General features: G+C 39.7%; 1 pseudogene; it reads left to right on the top strand.

Annotated features, from left to right (window-relative positions):
- Positions 1-4,883: 4,883 nt before the first annotated feature.
- Positions 4,884-13,384, top strand: LOC119740476 (annotated as a pseudogene).
- Positions 13,385-22,714: the final 9,330 nt, after the last annotated feature.

Here is a 22,714-nt window from a genome sequence, read left to right as displayed (position 1 = left end):
GTTTTGGGGGCATTTTGTAAAAAATCTAAATGTTGTCTTTTCTCACTGGATACTGAATGTGATGAGTTGAACTCTTCAGGGAATTCAATTCTGGCCTCTAGGCACCTCGTGTGAACTTTTGAGAAGTTTGGTGAACATGGATTTTTGGGTTCAAAAACTGACTTTTTCGATGATGCGGCTATGGAAAACGTTGAAGTTTTGGGGGCATTTTGTAAAAAATCTAAAAGTTGTCTTTTCTCACTGGATACTGAATGTGATGAGTTGAATTCTTCAGGGAATTCAATTCTGGCCTCTAGGCACCTCGTGTGAACTTTTGAGGAAATTTGGTGAAGTTGGATTTTTGGGTCAAAAACTGACTTTTTCGATGATGCCGGCTATGGAAAACGTTGAAGTTTTGGGGGCATTTTGTAAAAAATCTAAAAGTTGTCTTTTCTCACTGGATACTGAATGTGATGAGTTGAACTCTTCAGGGAATTCAATTCTGGCCTCTAGGCACCTCGTGTGAACTTTTGAGCCAATTTGATGAACTTGGATTTTTGGGTCAAAAACTGACTTTTTCGATGATGCCGGCTATGGAAAACGTTGAAGTTTTGGGGGCATTTTGTAAAAAATCTAAAAGTTGTCTTTTCTCACTGGATACTGAATGTGATGAGTTGAATTCTTCAGGGAATTCAATTCTGGCCTCTAGGCACCTCGTGTGAACTTTTGAGGAAATTTGGTGAAGTTGGATTTTTGGGTCAAAAACTGACTTTTTCGATGATGCCGGCTATGGAAAACGTTGAAGTTTTGGGGGCATTTTGTAAAAAATCTAAAAGTTGTCTTTTCTCACTGGATACTGAATGTGATGAGTTGAACTCTTCAGGGAATTCAATTCTGGCCTCTAGGCACCTCGTGTGAACTTTTGAGGAAGTTTGGTGAACATGGATTTTTGGGTCAAAAACTGACTTTTTCGATGATGCCGGCTATGGAAAACGTTGAAGTTTTGGGGGCATTTTGTAAAAAATCTAAAAGTTGTCTTTTCTCACTGGATACTGAATGTGATGAGTTGAACTCTTCAGGGAATTCAATTCTGGCCTCTAGGCACCTCGTGTGAACTTTTGAGCCAATTTGATGAACTTGTATTTTTGGGTCAAAAACTGACTTTTTCGATGATGCCGGCTATGGAAAACGTTGAAGTTTTGGGGGCATTTTGTAAAAAATCTAAAAGTTGTCTTTTCTCACTGGATACTGAATGTGATGAGTTGAATTCTTCAGGGAATTCAATTCTGGCCTCTAGGCACCTCGTGTGAACTTTTGAGGAAATTTGGTGAAGTTGGATTTTTGGGTCAAAAACTGACTTTTTCGATGATGCCGGCTATGGAAAACGTTGAAGTTTTGGGGGCATTTTGTAAAAAATCTAAAAGTTGTCTTTTCTCACTGGATACTGAATGTGATGAGTTGAATTCTTCAGGGAATTCAATTCTGGCCTCAAGGCACCTCGTGTGAACTTTTGAGCCAATTTGATGAACTTGATTTTTGGGTCAAAAACTGACTTTTTCGATGATGCCGGCTATGGAAAACGTTGAAGTTTTGGGGGCATTTTGTAAAAAATCTAAAAGTTGTCTTTTCTCACTGGATACTGAATGTGATGAGTTGAATTCTTCAGGGAATTCAATTCTGGCCTCTAGGCACCTCGTGTGAACTTTTGAGGAAATTTGGTGAAGTTGGATTTTTGGGTCAAAAACTGACTTTTTCGATGATGCCGGCTATGGAAAACGTTGAAGTTTTGGGGCATTTTGTAAAAAATCTAAATGTTGTGTTTTCTCACTGGATACTGAATGTGATGAGTTGAACTCTTCAGGGAATTCAATTCTGGCCTCTAGGCACCTCGTGTGAACTTTTGAGGAAATTTGGTGAACTTGGATTTTTGGGTTCAAAAACTGACTTTTTCGATGATGCCGGCTATGGAAAACGTTGAAGTTTTGGGGGCATTTTGTAAAAAATCTAAAAGTTGTCTTTTCTCACTGGATACTGAATGTGATGAGTTGAACTCTTCAGGGAATTCAATTCTGGCCTCTAGGCACCTCGTGTGAACTTTTGAGCTAATTTGATGAAGTTGGATTTTTGGGTCAAAAATTGACTTTTTCGATGATGCCGGCTATGGAAAACGTTGAAGTTTTGGGGGCATTTTGTAAAAAATCTAAAAGTTTTCTTTTCTCACTGGATACTGAATGTGATGAGTTGAACTCTTCAGGGAATTCAATTCTGGCCTCTAGGCACCTCGTGTGAACTTTTGAGCCAATTTGATGAAGGTCAATTTTTGGGTCAAAAACTGACTTTTTCGATGATGCCGGCTATGGAAAACGTTGAAGTTTTGGGGGCATTTTGTAAAAAATTAAAAGTTGTCTTTTCTCACTGGATACTGAATGTGATGAGTTGAACTCTTCAGGGAATTCAATTCTGGCCTCTAGGCACCTCGTGTGAACTTTTGAGGAAATTTGGTGAACTTGGATTTTTGGGTCAAAAACTGACTTTTTCGATGATGCCGGCTATGGAAAACGTTGAAGTTTTGGGGGCATTTTGTAAAAAATCTAAAAGTTGTCTTTTCTCACTGGATACTGAATGTGATGAGTTGAATTCTTCAGGGAATTCAATTCTGACCTCTAGGCACCTCGTGAGAACTTTTGAGGAAATTTGGTGAAGTTGGATTTTTTGGTCAAAAACTGACTTTTTCGATGATGCCGGCTATGGAAAACGTTGAAGTTTTGGGGGCATTTTGTAAAAAATCTAAAAGTTGTCTTTTCTCACTGGATACTGAATGTGATCAGTTGAATTCTTCAGGGAATTCAATTCTGACCTCTAGGCACCTCGTGTGAACTTTTGAGCTAATTTGATGAAGTTGGATTTTTGGGTCAAAAACTGACTTTTTCGATGATGCTGGCTATGGAAAACGTTGAAGTTTTGTGGGCATTCTGTAAAAAATCTAAAAGTTGTCTTTTCTCACTGGATACTGAATGTGATGAGTTGAACTCTTCAGGGAATTCAATTCTGGCCTCTCGGCACCTCGTGTGAACTTTTGAGGAAGTTTGGTGAACATGGATTTTTGGGTCAAAAACTGACTTTTTCGATGATGCCGGCTATGGAAAACGTTGAAGTTTTGGGGGCATTTTGTAAAAAATCTAAAAGTTGTCTTTTCTCACTGGATACTGAATGTGATGAGTTGAACTCTTCAGGGAATTCAATTCTGGCCTCTAGGCACCTCGTGTGAACATCTGAGGAAATTTGGTGAAGTTGGATTTTTGGGTCAAAAACTGACTTTTTCGATGATGCCGGCTATGGAAAACGTTGAAGTTTTGGGGGCATTTTGTAAAAAATCTAAAAGTTGTGTTTTCTCACTGGATACTGAATGTGATGAGTTGAACTCTTCAGGGAATTCAATTCTGGCCTCTAGCCATCTCGTGTGAACTTTTGAGCCAATTTGATGAACTTGGATTTTTGGGTCAAAAACTGACTTTTTCGATAATGCCGGCTATGGAAAACGTTGAAGTTTTGTGGGCATTCTGTTAAAAATCTCAAAGTTGTCTTTTCTCACTGGATACTGAATGCGATGAGTTGAACTCTTCAGGGAATTCTATTCTGGCCTCTAGGCACCTCGTGTGAACTTTTGAGCTAATTTGATGAAGTTGGATTTTTGGGTCAAAAATTGACTTTTTCGATGATGCCGGCTATGGAAAACGTTGAAGTTTTGGGGGCATTTTGTAAAAAATCTAAAAGTTGTCTTTTCTCACTGGATACTGAATGTGATGAGTTGAACTCTTCAGGGAATTCAATTCTGGCCTCTATGCACCTCGTGTGAACTGCTGAGGAAATTCGGTGAAGTTGGATTTTTGGGTCAAAAACTGACTTTTTCGATGATGCCGGCTATGGAAAACGTTGAAGTTTTGGGGGCATTTTGTAAAAAATCTAAAAGTTGTCTTTTCTCACTGGATACTGAATGTGATGAGTTGAACTCTTCAGGGAATTCAATTCTGGCCTCTAGGCACCTCGTGAGAACTTTTGAGCCAATTTGATGAAGTTGGATTTTTGGGTGAAAAACTGACTTTTTCGATGATGCCGGCTATGGAAAACTTTGAAGTTTTGGGGGCATTTTGTAAAAAATCTAAAAGTTGTCTTTTGTCACTGGATACTGAATGTGATGAGTTGAACTCTTCAGGGAATTCAATTCTGGCCTCTAGGCACCTCATGTGAACTTTTGAGGAAATTTGGTGAAGTTGGATTTTTGGGTCAAAAACTGACTTTTTCGATGATGCCGGCTATGGAAAACGTTGAAGTTTTGGGGGCATTTTGTAAAAAATCTAAAAGTTGTCTTTTGTCACTGGATACTGAATGTGATGAGTTGAACTCTTCAGGGAATTCAATTCTGGCCTCTAGGCGCCTCGTGTGAACTTTTGAGGAAATTTGGTGAAGTTGGATTTTTGGGTCAAAAACTGACTTTTTCGATGATGCCGGCTATGGAAACGTTGAAGGTTTGGGGGCATTTTGTAAAAAATCAAAAAGTTGTCTTTTCTCACTATCTACTGAATGTGATGAGTTGAACTCTTCAGGGAATTTAATTCTGGCGTCTATGCACCTCCTGAGAACTTTTGAACAATTTTTGTCAACTCTGATTTTTGGGTGAAAAACTGACTTTTTCGATGATGCCAGCTATGGACAATGATGGAAAACTTTGAAGTTTTGGGGGCATTTTGTAAAAAATCAAAAAGTTGTCTTTTCTCACTGGATACTGAATGTAATGAGTCGAACTCTGCAGGGATTTCAATTCTGGCCACTAGGCATCTTGTATGATTTTTTGAGCAATTTTGGTGAAGTTGGTTTTTTGGGGTCAAAAACTGACTTTTTCAATGATGCCGGCTTTGGAAAACGTTGAAGGTTGGGGAGCACTTTGTAAAAAATCAAAAAGTTGTCTTTTCTCACTGGATACTGAATGTAATGAGTTGAACTCTACAGGGAATTCAATTTTGGCCTCTAGGCACCTCCTGTGAACTTTTGAGCAATTTTGGTGAAGTTGGATTTTTGGGTGAAAAACTGACTTTTTTTATGATGCTGACTATGGAAAACGTTGAAGTTTTGGGGGCTTTTGTAAAAAATCAAAAAGTTTTCTTTTCTTACTGGATACTGAATGTAATGAGTTGAACTCTTTAGGGAATTCAATTCTGGCTTCTAGGCACCTCCTGTGAACTTTTGTGCAATTTTGGTCAACTTTGATTTTTGGGTGAAAAACTGACTGATTCTATGATGCCGGCTATGGAAAACATTGAAGTTTGGGGGGAATTTTGTAAAGAATCAAAAAGTTTTCTTTTTTCATCACTGGATACTGAATGTAATGAGTTGAACTCTTCAGGGAATTCAATTCTGGCCTCTTTGCACCTCGTGTGAACTTTTGGGCAAGTTTGGTCAAGTTGGATTTTTGGGGAAATTGATTTCCCCCCGTCTCAGCCCTGTGTGTGTTCTTTTGCATCACATTGACCCTGACCTTTCCAATTCCTCCAAAAACCTCTTTGCAAAGGCTACCTGTCCTCTTTGCAAAGGCTACCTGTATATGGCAAAAAATGTGTGGCTGATTTTGCAGGATGCACTACACGGCTTTACCTTGTGTTGTTTATGCTCAGACTTGCATAAATTTAGGCCTATATTTAACGGTGATTGCTGGAGGGTTTTGCAGGTTTGAGGCAGTGGTCACCCCTCCAAGGACGACATCCAAGAAATAACGTAGGAATTTGGATGATTGAGGCTATATGCAATTTTTTACATAGTTGGAGGATTTTGCAGGATAGAGGTTGCATCCTAGCAAAAATGCCCATGGCTAGGGATTCAGGGTTAAAACATCTTTCCTGAGTGAATTCCAACAATGTACAGAGTTTTAAACTAGAAGTTATGGGTTCGAGTCACACCTCAGCAAAGTTGTGATTTTTTTTTTTTCAGAGGGTCTCTGACGATACTTATTGCAGTCTTAGAGTGCAATTCCAAGATTAACATGTACACCCTCCAGATGTAATAGTCCATCAAAAAGTCATGTGGTTTATCATTATTCCCGTCATTTTTCTTGCCTGGTTGCAGAATTCCTGACAAGTGAGCTGCAAGCTGCCAAGATTATTGCCAGCCGACCCCAGAAGGTGGAGGCCATGCAAGTGGATAAAGAGGCGAGTTATTTGGTGGCATGCTGCCTTCAAGATGCAAAAGAGAAACTGTGTCACCTCACGATGAGATCATTAGATTTGAAATCAAGTCTGTATCATCTGGTTATTGTCGGTTGGCTATGTGGGGTGCAGAAACCCAATAAACCTAGCACACAGCACGGTCACTTGCGTCATGCCTGCTCCCCCACTATCCCAGTATGTGGACAGTGTATCACCCACGACTATACGTGCCCTAGTGAGAATTTGCTACAATTTACGGCAGTCAGTAAGCCTTCTGCTAGTAACGTTTGACCTTTGTCAGTCTAGGTCTCGGACACGAATAATTCGACTACAATACTGGAGCACACATATAGGAAGACCCTGTGTTGCTCATCGACAAGTAGGGCTCCCCCAAATATTTTTCATGATTTTTTTTTTAGATACCCAATTCTCACCCTGATGTGAGTTATGTTTTGAACACAGCAATGCCCTTAATTATCCATCGCTGTTTTTATTGCGTTCATTTCCTCAGTGCGGATGGCACGTATCTAGCCAGCACCTGAAGAACATCTGCGTGGGTCTGAAGCTGAAGAAGCCCCCGGCAGGTGTCAGCGAGGTCCAGTTATTCAATAAGATAGAGGAAAATATACGAGAAAGACTAGGCAGCATGGGCACCGAAGGGCGGGCAAGCCTATCTTGAAGAAACAGCTCACGGAGCAACAGTGGGTAAGTACAAAAAAAATACAGTAGATAGAATACGAAACTATAGACCAATCCTAGTTGCCAAAGCCACACGCACCACAACCCCAGGCTGGTTTCGAACGCACAACTTGTGCTGAATCTGATCCTCCGGGTTCAGTTCGGTTCGGTCCGGTTGCGGTTGGTATTTTTTTCTTTTCCGAACATCATGTACATTGAGAAGGTATATCAATTGCTGGATCGCGCTGATAGTCGGCTTATATAAGTGGCCATTTTGCTCAGGTTGGCGTGTTACTCTCGGTCCCCTACAAAAAGCACAACAAAATCCGTTGTGTAAATCGGCATTTTGAAAATCACGCATTGGCATCGACTTCCTGCTGTACAGTTGCAGTTACAAAATACATGGGCCACCAAAAAGGGGTTTCCCCAGTATATAAATGTGATTCTCCATCGTGAGCAATACCTCTTGACTCTGTCTAGTTTGGGGGTTGTCTTAATGAATGATGCAGTAACTTTTTCCTACCATGTTTGCATTATGTATATAGTCTCCACTCATAGCCTTGTCATAGTTTGTACGGATTATGCACACCAAAGATGGACAATCATGGAGCTTAGCCCACCAAACAATGAAGATGAATGCAGTGACTTGTTTACTGCAGGGGTGTGAAATCTCAGCTTTAAAGCTGATTTCAGCTTATTTTGTTTTGGATTTCAGTTTTTTCCCCTCACTTGCTGTGTACAAAAGTATAAGAGATTTCCAAAGTTCAGCTTTTTTACACCTTTTTCAGCTGTTTTCGGCTATTTTTTATCAGTGGTCACTCACACCCCTGTGGTTAACACGGTAAATTCAACCATCCGTGCGCTTTAATGCTGCCCTTTCATTGCAAGCACTAGCGTTCCTAGCGTTTTAAAAAAAAAAATTGCCAAACTTCCGGTTCATTTTGGAAGGCCATGTTTGGCTATTTTTAGTTTGGTTCGGCTGCAGCACTGCCAAAAACCTGCAGAATTACCCGCAGAGCACGAATTCAATGCTCAAGACCATGAGACCACGATACTCCACACGTGTTCTGGCATGGAAGTGTCCCCGTAAAGGCGAACAAAATCGTCGATGTAATATTAAAATCAGATTGGAATTGAGATCTATAGTGAATTATTCCTTAAAGGGAAGATACAACATTTGCAAACATCGAAAAACAAAATGATCAAATTACCACGAAATTCTTTACTGGACTGTTAGGGAATGACAGTCTAATTAAGCATCCTGTAAAATCATGGCTTGTGGTGTGCTGATATTTTAAAGTAAAGTGGTATTTTTGTATCAATTTCCAACACTGGTCGGCCGACCAGCGTTGGAGAAAACTGGATTTTTTTCAACAACTGCTCCTAATTATTCATAATTAGTTATTCTGCATTTTCATTGCAATTGATTACACACCTATGAAGAGGCACAAGCCAGCTAGACTGATTCTCTGACCTTATAATTCCCCAACATCTATAAATTGCTCTGTTTCATCTTAAGTTGGGTCAGGGAAACCAGACTACAAGAACATGATTGGTTTTCTTGGTTTTTCCAGCACCTACGAACCCAAAACGTGAAACAAGTCAGTCTAACAATATTTGCTTTAACATACTATTCCTCCAAATCCATTTATTTCTGAAAATTACAGCAAAAGCAAATTAATGTTGTAACTTCCCTCTAACCCTCAACCATTTTGTAACAGGCCAAATTGGGAAAGATCAATGATCGTATGCGGAAGGAGTACAGTCTGCGCAGGCAGATGTTACTGAAGCGTCTTGATGTCACCATACAGTCCTTCCAGTGGGGAGAAAGGATTAAGGTGAGTCTTGGGTCTGTTCAAATAAAATGGTTAATCACAAAATGTGGGCTGTCAGAATAAAAAACACACAGTCATTTTGAGAGATATAATAAGGGAATAAATGTGTGTTTGGGAGGTATTAAAAAGTCTGTTTAAGACCGCTGGGAGTCTGGATGGGTGATATTCGCCTCGGGTAATTATCAGCACTTCAGACTCCAACTGGTCTTTAAACAAAGTGTTTAATACCAACCAAGCACATATTTATTCCCATTCATAAATACCTTCTCGGTCAAAAAACAAAATTGTTTCGGTCCAAAAATGTAAAAAATATTGGACAAATATTGAATGCTTCGAGTGGTGTAGTAAAACTAGCCTCCCGAGGTGATCCATGGACATTCTATTCGCCTCGGGAAAATAGAATGCTCCATGGATCACCAAGGGAGGCTAGTTTTACTTCACCACGAGATAAAGCATTCAATTTTTGTTTTATAACACTTCACCCACAGATTCTGCTTGGTTATAATATTTAAATTATTTACATCTGAACACAGTTGAAATAAACTTCAATTTCAATACAAAACTGGAGGAAAATGTATTTCTCTCTTCCAAACTACCCCTTTGCGAAATGTTTGAACCCAACTCTGCGGCGCGCTCTCTTTGGAACAAAAGGAGCTGCTTGCAACGCGCAACGCGTACACCAGCATGCATTTTGCACACAAATACCGCGCCGTGGAAATAGTACTTTGGTTGCTAATGGTATAGTACTTTGGTTGCTACGGGCATAGTACTTTTGACCGTGCACAGAAAGATAGCAAAAATAGAAAGTATCATGTGACTCGCTCTCGGCCAATCAAGACAAAGAATCTGTGGGTGAGGTGTTATAACAAAAGCTAGACGTTGCCACTCATTTTGTTTAACAAGTTAACTTCGTGTTTAATTTAACACCCCTCTGACTATATGGAATGTCCTCTACAACTTATAAGGAGATTGGCGTGCACGTCGCACGTACTGCGCAATGTCACGCAAAACGCAGCTGGGCTGGTGTAGTGTGCATTTCAGAATATGAAATACTGATTCACTGGTAGAATTGTCATGTGACACTGGAAAAGTGTTCAAGACCAACAAGCCATGTCTTTATCATCCGTTTAAGACTGGCCACATGACGGGTTCTTGACCAATAGGAATGGGTAAACTGTCTTAGGTATTTATGAATTCAGAGTAATGTATGATGAATATAAATAAAAGCCTGGAAAAAAAACCTGTAAAACAGCAAATGAGCTGTATAGTGCAGTGTTTTTAATTTTTTTCAAACATCACATTTTTTTTAAATCTGATTTCGGCTGCAATGTAGATGTATTTCAATTTTGTGTTAAAGGTAGAGAATATCATTTGTCATTTTGCATTTCTTTTCTTTGAAGCAACAAAATGCTCAAAATCTAAAGAAGGGTACTTAACAACTAACCTGATGAAGTTTTAGCTCAGTGAATGCTGTATATTCTGAGAAAACAATATTCTAGGATCTCGATTTCAATTCAAAAGTTGCCGAGTCGTGTTGTGAATTGTGCCCGAAATCAGTGCCGATTGCACCTACACGATGTTGGGCACTGAACCAACAAATTATGGTATCCGCACGCCTGTGTGCTTCCTGTCAATGCTTGCGTGCACTTATTTATGGTTTCCTCTATTAAAACCGAACAAAATTTTCAAAAGTGTGTCTTCAGACAGATCTTTGGAAATGACCTTCTTTTATTGTTTTCTTCAAAATGACAGCAGGAATAATTTCACACGGAGTTTAGCACCATTACTATCTTTAAACCCAGTATGCATGCTTTTCAACAACAATTTTTTTAGTAACGTTTTGGATAGCAGCAAATGATTTACATGTACCTTTAAACAATCAATGTTGTCTACTTTGGCTGACTGATTTCAAGTTCATTTGTTGAGGAAAACTAATGAATGCCCTGTCGTGAATCATTTTTGGATCGTATGGACAAGTCCGCCGACCAACTAAAATTGACTGCAGAAATCTTTTGGTAAACCACTTTCACGTACATTTATGACAGGTACCGCTCATAAGTCTGACGCCTCTTAGGTCCGACCTCTCATAAGTCCAAAATTTCTGACTTATGAGGCGTCGGACTTATGAGGCATCACATTTATTTATTCTGCCTCATAGGTACCACTCCTCTTAAGTCCGACGCCTCATGGCTCCGACGCCTCATAAGTCCTAAACAGCATTTGTCCATTGTCGGACATATGAGGCGTCAGACGTATGAGTCGTTGGACCCGGCTATGAGGCAGATTTATGCCTCATAAGTCCGACGCCTCATTCGGACTTAAGAGGCGTCGGACTTATGACACGGCCCCTTCATGACAGCATTTACTTGATTTTCGACCTTCTCACAAAAAATCTTGAAAAGATTTTTCTGTCTTTTTCTGTTGTTTTTTTGTCTTTCATCCCACAGGGCAAAATGCAAGACGATTTAGCAGCTGCCTATCGACCCAAACGGGGCAAGCTTGCTGCAGACAGTCCGGTTACCATAGCAACGCTCATGGCTGCTAGAGAAGGTAAGCTGCAAATTATATGCACCATAGGTTTGGGGGAGGGGTTGGGAGGGGGGTGGGAAGGCCAACACGTACGTGTTCACCAGAAACATTTCTCAATTTATCGTTGAAAGTAGCTGAACTGGGATTTGTACCTGCAACCTCAGCGAGAATGACATTTTGTTGTAGTGCCGTGGTCAAAGGGTTACAGTTTAAGACTCGCGTGGTACCTGGGATTGAACCCTGATGAGGAACATTGTGCTTGTGTTTTTGGGCAAGACACTTAACCACAATCGCCCCTCTCCACCCAGGAGTGTAAATGGGCACCTGTGGAGGTAGAGATTAGAATGCGCAGATCTCGAGCTCCTGCAGAAACTGGTCTCATTGCCTGATGAACAGGGGCAATTGTGAAGCGCCTTGAGACCTTTGGTATAAAGCGCTACATAAGCACCACATGATTGTTATTCGGGCCTATGTTTTGTATAATGAATTAAGCTATTCAAGTTGCCCAACACATCAGCATTATGGCTTGAGAAGACATCTACAGGGCTTGACTTTTATTTACTGTGTCTTCAAAAGCCTTCTCAGACTTTTTGGAAAAAAATAATTACCCCATGCTTAAAGAGTGCCAATTGGTCTCGTAAGCAGCGCATTAAGAAAGTCGCATAAAATGTGTACAATTTCCACTATTTGGGTATCCAGGATGCCATTTTTCAGGCTATAGCTTAAATTAAGGCTTTTTCATGTTTTGGAAAAACAAATAGAGGCTTTCCATCCCTTTACACGCTGGCACAGTACATCCTCTTGTAGCACGCACAGAGAATATAAAATTGTGCATGCAGTGGCAGTCAGTATGCAAGCTCAGTACACAAATCTATAATTTGTTGAGTGAGTTCAAGGTAGACATACACGTGTGGTTTATACGTGTAATGGCACCATTAAGGAGACACGTTATCGTAATTTCTTCGCACGATGGGAGACATAGGTCATCAGGCAGACATTTTCATGTCTCCCTAATGTCACAGCCCCACTTTAGAGGCAAAATGTTGTTGTCGCAATTAGATTATATTTGTTGCTCCTGTTCTCATTAGTAAACATGCTGAAATTCGTGGAAAAAGGACAAGGGAATATTGGGTTAGGGCACATTTAAGTTTTAACAATTTTGTGCACAAGTCTATAGGGATGTCTCCCAAATGTCCAATCCAGGGTAATTATTATTATTACTATTATTATTATATATTTTTGGTAATGAAACCAAGGATTTCTCAAAAGTGCCATAGGCACTGTAGCTCGCAAGCCTGAAGAAACCTGTGGAGAGAAGACACTGAGAAGACATTACAGTTTATGAGGTGGGAAGAAAACCCCTGAAAATACTCTGGGGAAAACCCACGGAATCAGGTAGGGACTGAAAACCCAATCCACATATTGGCCCAGGCGGGATTCGATCCAGGGTCACAGCGGTGGAAGGCAAGAAGGAAATGTAATATTGAAATGTGATGGTGTACTGCAGTAGATTTGTGTATTTCGCCGTCTTTCACATGTCAACTGTTTCAGGCCCTGGTGCACTAACCCACTGGCATCCCTAAATTGCATCTCATGTGTTACAATTGCTCATGCCATGTTCTCCTTTCCTTTTCTGATTCAGATTTGGCAAAGCTTAGAAAGACCAGCAGTGGGTCAGTCAGGAAGAACACAAAGTCTGCCATCCACAAAGTCATCATGGGACATGTAAGTTTTGGGGACTTGCTGTTTTATTGGTGCCATAGGCCACTGAGGGTCCAACGTCATTGAGACACCGAGCACAGAAAAAAGTTTTCTTAGCTAAAAAAAAAGAAAAAAAGGTCACCAGCCAAAATGGCATGCATTTGTACATTGCTTGTGGCTGGTACTCGGCAGATTTTTGCTTACCTTAAAACAATTGCTGAGCACTTTTTCTACCTTCAGTTCCATGACATTGGTCCTGGTGGCCACAATCAGCCAGTTCGGTATCTCGATGAAGTATTCCAGGTCAAAGGTCATCATGAAATCACGAACGCCCATTCTGCTGTATTTAACGCCTAGCATCGTGCGACAGTCTCTATGCGCTTTCATGCGCCTTTGATGAGCTTTCGAATATCCCGGATGACCTGTTCCCCATATCATTGTGGGCAGGCACAGTTGAAATACTGAACTGGCTTATTGGAAGCCATTGTTGAAGTGGCACTACTCAGGGATTCATTTCTGGCATCTAACCACCTTGTGTGAACATTTGACTTAGTTTCGTGAAGTTGGATTTTTGGGCCAAAAATCAGTATTTTTGATGACCGCGGATATGGAAAACTTTTCAGATTGGGACCATTTTTGGTCAAAAACTAAAATGTTTGTTTTCTGCCCGGATCCTGACTGTAGTGAGCTGAAATCTCTTGGGGATTCATTTCTGGCATCTCTTCACCTTCTGTGCCCATTTGACTTAGTTTCGTGAATTTGGATTTTTGACCAAAAATCGGTATTTTTGATGACCGCGGATATGGAAAACTTTTCAGATTTGAACGATTTTTGGTAAAAAAATGAAATGTGTGTTTTCTGCCCGAATCCTGACTGTAGTGGGCTGAAATCTCTTGGGGATTCATTTCTGGCATCTACCCACCTCGTGTGAACATTTGACTTAGTTTCGTGAAGTCGGATTTTTTGGCCAAAAATCAGTAGTTTTGATGACCGCGGATATGGAAAACTTTTCACTTTTGAACGATTTGTGGTAAAAAACTGAAATGTGTGTTTTCTGCCCGAATCCTGACTGTAGTGGGCTGAAATCTCTTTGGAATTCATTCATGGCATCTACCCACCTTGTGTGAACATTTGACTTAGTTTCGTGAATTTGGATTTTTAGGCCCAAAATCAGTATTTTTGATGACCGCGGATATGGAAAACTTTTCAGATTTGAACCATTTTTGGTAAAAAACTGAAATGTTTGTTTTCTGCCCGGATCCTGACTATATTTAGCTGAAATCTCTTGGGGATTCATTTCAAGCATCTACCCACCTCGTGTGAAAATTTGACTAAGTTTCATGAAGTTGGATTTTTGGGCCAAAAATCAGTAGTTTTGATGAACACGATTATGGAAAACTTTTCAGATTGGAACGATTTGTGGTAAAAAACTGAAATGTGTGTTTTCTGCCCGATTCTTGACTATAGTGGGCTGAAATCTCTTGGGGATTCATTTCTGGCATCTACCCACCTTGTGTGAACATTTGACTTAGTTTCGCAAAGTTGGATTTTTTGGCCAAAAATCACTATTTTTGATGACCGCGGATATGGAAAACTTTTCAGATTGGAACGATTTGTGGTAAAAACTTAGATGTGTGTTTTCTGCCCGAATCCTGACTGTAGTGGGCTGAAACCTCTTGGGGATTCATTTCTGGCATCTACCCACCTTGTGTGAACATTTGACTTAGTTTCGTGAAGTTGGATTTTTGGGCCAAAAATCAGTATTTTTGATGACCGCGGATTTTGAAAACCTTTCAGATTTGGACCACTTTTGCTGAAAAACTGAAATGTTTGTTTTCTGCCCGAATCCTGACTATAGTGAGCTGAAATCTCTTGGGTATTCATTTCAAGCATCTACCCACCTCATGTGAACATTTGACTTAGTTTCGTGAAGTTGGATTTTTTGGCCAAAAATCAGTATTTTTGATGACCACGGATATGGAAAACTTTTCACTTTTAAACAATTTGTGGTAAAAAACTGAAATGTTTGTTTTCTGCCCGAATCCTGACTGTAGTGGGCTGAAATCTCTTGGGGATTCATTGCTGGCATCTACCCACCTTGTGTGAACATTTGACTTAGTTTCGTGAAGTTGGATTTTTTGGCCAAAAATCAGTATTTTTGATGACCGCGGATATGAAAAACTTTTCAGATTTGGACCATTTTTTGCTTCAAAACTGAAATGTTTGTTTTCTGCCCGGATCCTGACTATAGTGAGCTGAAATCTCTTGGGGATTCTTTTCAAGCATCTACCCACCTCGTGTGAAAATTTGACTAAGTTTCGTGAAGTTGGATTTTTTGGCCAAAAATCAGTATTTTTGATGACCGCGGATATGGAAAACTTTTCACTTTTGAACAATTTGTGGTAAAAAACTGAAATGTGTGTTTTCTGCCCGAATCCTGAATGTAGTGGGTTGAAATCTCTTGGGAATTCATTCATGGCATCTACCCACCTTGTGTGAACATTAGACTTAGTTTCATGAAGTTGGATTTTTTGGTCCAAAATCAGTATTTTTGATGACAGCGGATATGGAAAACTTTTCAGATTTGGACCATTTTTGCTAAAAATCTGAAATGTTTGTTTTCTGCCCGGATCCTGACTATAGTGAGCTGAAATCTCTTGGGGATTCATTTCAAGCATCTACCAACCTCGTGTGAAAATTTGACTTAGTTTCGTGAAGTTGGATTTTTTGGCCAAAAAGCAGTATTTTTGATGACCGCGGATATGGAAATCTTTTCAGATTTGAAACATTTTTGGTAAAAAACTTAGATGTGTGTTTTCTGCCCGAATCCTGACTGTAGTGGGCTGAAATCTCTTGGGGATTCATTCCTGGCATGTACCCACCTTGTGTGACTATTTGACTTACTTTCGTGAAGTTGGATTTTTTGGCCCAAAATCAGTATTTTTGATGACCGCGGATATGGAAAACTTTTCAGATTTGAACCATTTTTGGTAAAAAACTGAAATGTGTGTTTTCTGTCCGAATCCTGACCGTAGTGGGCTGAAATCTCTTTGGGATTCATTTCTGGCATCTACCCACCTTGTGTGAACATTTGACTTAGTTTCGTGAAGTTGGATTTTTTGGCCAAAAAGCAGTATTTTTGATGACCGCGGATATGGAAATCTTTTCAGATTTGAAACATTTTTGGTAAAACACTTAGATGTGTGTTTTCTGCCCGAATCCTGACTGTAGTGGGCTGAAATCTCTTGGGGATTCATTCCTGGCATGTACCCACCTTGTGTGAACATTTGACTTACTTTCTGTGAAGTTGGATTTTTTGGCCCAAAATCAGTATTTTTGATGACCGCGGATATGGAAAACTTTTCAGATTTGAACCATTTTTGGTAAAAAACTGAAATGTGTGTTTTCTGCCCGAATCCTGACCGTAGTGGGCTGAAATCTCTTTGGGATTCATTTCTGGCATCTACCCACCTTGTGTGAACATTTGACTTAGTTTCGTGAAGTTGGATTTTTTGGCCAAAAATCAGTATTTTTGATGACTGCGGATATGGAAAACTTTTCAGATTTAAACCATTTTTGGTAAAAAACTGAAACGTGTTTTTTCTGCCCGAATCCTGAATGTAGTGGGCTGAAATCTCTTGGGAATTCATTCATGGCATCTACCCACCTTGTGTGAACATTTGACTTAGTTTCGTGAAGTTGGATTTTTTGGCCCAAAATCAGTATTTTTGATGACCGCGGATATGGAAAACTCTTCAGATTTGAACCATTTTTGGTAAAAAACTTAGATGTGTGTTTTCTGCCCGAATCCTGACTGTAGTGAGCTGAAATCTCTTGGGGATTCATTTCTGGCATCTACCCACCTCGTGTGAACATTTGACTTAGTTTCATGAAGTTGGATTTTTTGGCCCAAAATCAGTATTTTTGATGACCGCGGATATGACAACTTTTCAGATTTGAACCATTTTTGGTAAAAAACTTAGATGTGTGTTTTCTGCCCGAATCCTGACTGTAGTGGGCTGAAATCTCTTGGGGATTCATTTCTGGCATCTACCCACCTTGTGTGAACATTTGACTTTGTTTCGTGAAGTTGGATTTTTTGGCCAAAAATCAGTATTTTTGATGACCGCGGATATGGAAAACTTTTCAGATTTGAACCATTTTTGGTAAAAAACTGAAATGTGTGTTTTCTGCCCGAATCCTGACTGTAGTGGGCTGAAATCTCTTGGGGATTCATTCCTGGCATCTACCCACCTTGTGTGAACAATTGACTTAGTTTCGTGAAGTTGGATTTTTTGGCCCAAAATCCGTATTTTTGATGACCGCGGATATGGAAAACTTTTCAGATTTGAACCATTTTTGGTAAAAAACTGAAATGTGTGTTTTCTGCCTGAATCCTGACTGTAGTGGGCTGAAATCTCTTGGGGATTCATTCCTGGCATCTACCCACCTTGTGTGAACATTTGACTTAGTTTCGTGAAGTTGGATTTTTTGGCCCAAAATCAGTATTTTTGATGACCGCGGATATGGAAAACTTTTCAGATTTGGACCATTTTTGGTAAAAAACTGAAATGTGTGTTTTCTGCCCGAATCCTGACTGTAGTGGGCTGAAATCTCTTGGGGATTCATTTCTGGCATCTACCCACCTTGTGTGAACATTTGACTTAGTTTCGTGCAGTTGGATTTTTTGGCCAAAAATCAGTATTTTTGATGACCGCGGATATGGAAAACTTTTCAGATTTGAACCATTTTTGGTAAAAAACTGAAATGTGTTTTTTCTGCCCGAATCCTGAATATAGTGGGCTGAAATCTCTTGGGGATTCATTCCTGGCATCTACCCACCTTGTGTGAACATTTGACTTAGTTTCGTGAAGTTGGATTTTTTGGCCAAAAAGCAGTATTTTTGATGACCGCGGATATGGAAATCTTTTCAGATTTGAAACATTTTTGGTAAAAAACTTAGATGTGTGTTTTCTGCCCGAATCCTGACTGTAGTGGGCTGAAATCTCTTGGGGATTCATTCCTGGCATGTACCCACCTTGTGTGAACATTTGACTTACTTTCTGTGAAGTTGGATTTTTTGGCCCAAAATCAGTATTTTTGTTGACCGCGGATATGGAAAACTTTTCAGATTTGAACCATTTTTGGTAAAAAACTGAAATGTGTGTTTTCTGCCCGAATCCTGACCGTAGTGGGCTGAAATCTCTTTGGGATTCATTTCTGGCATCTACCCACCTTGTGTGAACATTTGACTTAGTTTCGTGAAGTTGGATTTTTTGGCCAAAAATCAGTATTTTTGATGACTGCGGATATGGAAAACTTTTCAGATTTAAACCATTTTTGGTAAAAAACTGAAATGTGTTTTTTCTGCCCGAATCCTGAATGTAGTGGGCTGAAATCTCTTGGGAATTCATTCATGGCATCTACCCACCTTGTGTGAACATTTGACTTAGTTTCGTGAAGTTGGATTTTTTGGCCCAAAATCAGTATTTTTGATGACCGCGGATATGGAAAACTCTTCAGATTTGAACCATTTTTGGTAAAAAACTTAGATGTGTGTTTTCTGCCCGAATCCTGACTGTAGTGAGCTGAAATCTCTTGGGGATTCATTTCTGGCATCTACCCACCTCGTGTGAACATTTGACTTAGTTTCATGAATTTGGATTTTTTGGCCCAAAATCAGTATTTTTGATGACCGCGGATATGGACAACTTTTCAGATTTGAACCATTTTTGGTAAAAAACTTAGATGTGTGTTTTCTGCCCGAATCCTGACTGTAGTGGGCTGAAATCTCTTGGGGATTCATTTCTGGCATCTACCCACCTTGTGTGAACATTTGACTTTGTTTCGTGAAGTTGGATTTTTTGGCCAAAAATCAGTATTTTTGATGACCGCGGATATGGAAAACTTTTCAGATTTGAACCATTTTTGGTAAAAAACTGAAATGTGTGTTTTCTGCCCAATCCTGACTGTAGTGGGCTGAAATCTCTTGGGGATTCATTCCTGGCATCTACCCACCTTGTGTGAACAATTGACTTAGTTTCGTGAAGTTGGATTTTTTGGCCCAAAATCAGTATTTTTGATGACAGCGGATATGGAAAACTTTTCAGATTTGAACCATTTTTGGTAAAAAACTGAAATGTGTGTTTTCTGCCCGAATCCTGACTGTAGTGGGCTGAAATCTCTTGGGGATTCATTCCTGGCATCTACCCACCTTGTGTGAACATTTGACTTAGTTTCGTGAAGTTGGATTTTTTGGCCCAAAATCAGTATTTTTGATGACCGCGGATATGGAAAACTTTTCAGATTTGGACCATTTTTGGTAAAAAACTGAAATGTGTTTTTTCTGCCCGAATCCTGAATATAGTGGGCTGAAATCTCTTGGGGATTCATTCCTGGCATCTACCCACCTTGTGTGAACATTTGACTTAGTTTCGTGAAGTTGGATTTTTTGGCCCAAAATCAGTATTTTTGATGACCGCGGATATGGAAAACTTTTCAGATTTGAACCATTTTTGGTAAAAAACTGAAATGTTTGTTTTCTGCCCGAATCCTGACCGTAGTGGGCTGAAATCTCTTTGGGATTCATTTCTGGCATCTACCCACCTTGTGTGAACATTTGACTTAGTTTCGTGAAGTTGGATTTTTTGGCCCAAAATCAGTATTTTTGATGACCGCGGATATGGAAAACTTTTCAGATTTGGACCATTTTTGGTAAAAAACTGAAATGTGTGTTTTCTGCCCGAATCCTGACCGTAGTGAGCTGAAATCTCTTGGGGATTCATTTCTGGAATCTACCCACCTCGTGTGAACATTTGACTTAGTTTCGTGAAGTTGGATTTTTTGGCCAAAAATCAGTATTTTTGATGACTGCGGATATGGAAAACTTTTCAGATTTGAACCATTTTTGGTAAAAAACTGAAATGTGTGTTTTCTGCCCGAATCCTGAATGTAGTGGGCTGAAATCTCTTGGGAATGCATTCATGGCATCTACCCACCTTGTGTGAACATTTGACTGAGTTTCGTGAAGTTGGATTTTTTGGCCCAATATCAGTATTTTTGATGACCGCGGATATGGAAAACTTTTCAGATTTGAACCATTTTTGGTAAAAAACTGAAATGTTTGTTTTCTGCCCGAATCCTGACTGTAGTGGGCTGAAATCTCTTGGGGATTCATTTCTGGCATCTACCTACCTTGTGTGAACATTTGACTTAGTTTCGTGAAGTTGGATTTTTTGGCCCAAAATCAGTATTTTTGATGACCGCGGATATGGAAAACTTTTCAGATTTGGACCATTTTTGGTAAAAAACTTAGATGTGTGTTTTCTGCCCGAATCCTGACTGTAGTGGGCTGAAATCTCTTGGGGATTCATTGCTGGCATCTACCCACCTCGTGTGAACATTTGACTTAGTTTCGTGCAGTTGGATTTTTTGGCCAAAAATCAGTATTTTTGATGACCGCGGATATGGAAAACTTTTCAGATTTGAACCATTTTTGGTAAAAAACTGAAATGTGTGTTTTCTGCCCGAATCCTGACTGTAGTGGGCTGAAATCTCTTGGGGATTCATTCCTGGCATCTACCCACCTTGTGTGAACATTTGACTTAGTTTCGTGAAGTTGGATTTTTTGGCCCAAAATCAGTATTTTTGATGACCGCGGATATGGAAAACTTTTCAGATTTGGACCATTTTTGGTAAAAAACTGAAATGTGTGTTTTCTGCCCGAATCCTGACTGTAGTGGGCTGAAATCTCTTGGGGATTCATTTCTGGCATCTACCCACCTTGTGTGAACATTTGACTTAGTTTCGTGCAGTTGGATTTTTTGGCCAAAAATCAGTATTTTTGATGACCGCGGATATGGAAAACTTTTCAGATTTGAACCATTTTTGGTAAAAAACTGAAATGTGTTTTTTCTGCCCGAATCCTGAATATAGTGGGCTGAAATCTCTTGGGATTCATTCCTGGCATCTACCCACCTTGTGTGAACATTTGACTTAGTTTCGTGAAGTTGGATTTTTTGGCCCAAAATCAGTATTTTTGATGACCGCGGATATGGAAAACTTTTCAGATTTGAACCATTTTTGGTAAAAAACTGAAATGTTTGTTTTCTGCCCGAATCCTGACCGTAGTGGGCTGAAATCTCTTTGGGATTCATTTCTGGCATCTACCCACCTTGTGTGAACATTTGACTTAGTTTCGTGAAGTTGGATTTTTTGGCCCAAAATCAGTATTTTTGATGACCGGGATATGGAAAACTTTTCAGATTTGGACCATTTTTGGTAAAAAACTGAAATGTGTGTTTTCTGCCCGAATCCTGACTGTAGTGAGCTGAAATCTCTTGGGGATTCATTTCTGGCATCTACCCACCTCGTGTGAACATTTGACTTAGTTTCGTGAAGTTGGATTTTTTGGCCAAAAATCAGTATTTTTGATGACCGCGGATATGGAAAACTTTTCAGATTTGAACCATTTTTGGTAAAAAACTGAAATGTGTGTTTTCTGCCCGAATCCTGAATGTAGTGGGCTGAAATCTCTTGGGAATTCATTCATGGCATCTACCCACCTTGTGTGAACATTTGACTTAGTTTCGTGAAGTTGGATTTTTTGGCCCAAAATCAGTATTTTTGATGACCGCGGATATGGAAAACTTTTCAGATTTGAACCATTTTTGGTAAAAAACTGAAATGTTTGTTTTCTGCCCGAATCCTGAATGTAGTGGCCTGAAATCTCTTGGGGATTCATTTCTGGCATCTACCCACCTTGTGTGAACATTTGACTTAGTTTCGTGAAGTTGGATTTTTGGCCAAAAATCAGTATTTTTGATGACCGCGGATATGGAAAACTTTTCAGATTTGAACCATTTTTGGTAAAAAACTGAGATGTGTGTTTTCTGCCCGAATCCTGACTGTAGTGGGCTGAAATCTCTTGGGGATTCATTTCTTGCATCTACCCACCTTGTGTGAACATTTGACTTAGTTTCGTGAAGTTGGATTTTTTGGCCAAAATCAGTATTTTTGATGACCGCGGATATGGAAAACTTTTCAGATTTGAACCATTTTTGGTAAAAAACTGAAATGTGTGTTTTCTGCCCGAATCCTGACTGTAGTGGGCTGAAATCTCTTGGGATTCATTTCTGGCATCTACCCACCTTGTGTGAACATTTGACTTAGTTTCGTGAAGTTGGATTTTTTGGCCAAAATCAGTATTTTTGATGACCGCGGATATGGAAAACTTTTCAGATTTGAACCATTTTTGGTAAAAAACTGAAATGTTGTTTTCTGCCCGAATCCTGACTGTAGTGGGCTGAAATCTCTTGGGGATTCATTTCTGGCATCTACCCACCTTGTGTGAACATTTGACTTAGTTTCGTGAAGTTGGATTTTTTGGCCAAAAATCAGTATTTTTGATGACCGCGGATATGGAAAACTTTTCAGATTTGAACCATTTTTGGTAAAAAACTGAAATGTGTGTTTTCTGCCCGAATCCTGACTGTAGTGGGCTGAAATCTCTTGGGGATTCATTTCTGGCATCTACCCACCTTGTGTGAACATTTGACTTAGTTTCGTGAAGTTGGATTTTTTGGCCAAAAATCAGTATTTTTGATGACCGCGGATATGGAAAACTTTTCAGATTTGAACCATTTTTGGTAAAAACTGAAATGTGTGTTTTCTGCCCGAATCCTGACTGTAGTGGGCTGAAATCTCTTGGGATTCATTTCTGGCATCTACCCACCTTGTGTGAACATTTGACTTAGTTTCGTGAAGTTGGATTTTTTGGCCCAAAATCAGTATTTT

This window comes from Patiria miniata, unplaced genomic scaffold, assembly GCF_015706575.1.
Source record: "Patiria miniata isolate m_02_andy unplaced genomic scaffold, ASM1570657v1 HiC_scaffold_10, whole genome shotgun sequence".
NCBI lineage: Eukaryota > Metazoa > Echinodermata > Asteroidea > Valvatida > Asterinidae > Patiria > Patiria miniata.
Note: the sequence above shows the minus strand (reverse complement) of the source record. Positions and strands in the feature narration are given on the sequence as shown.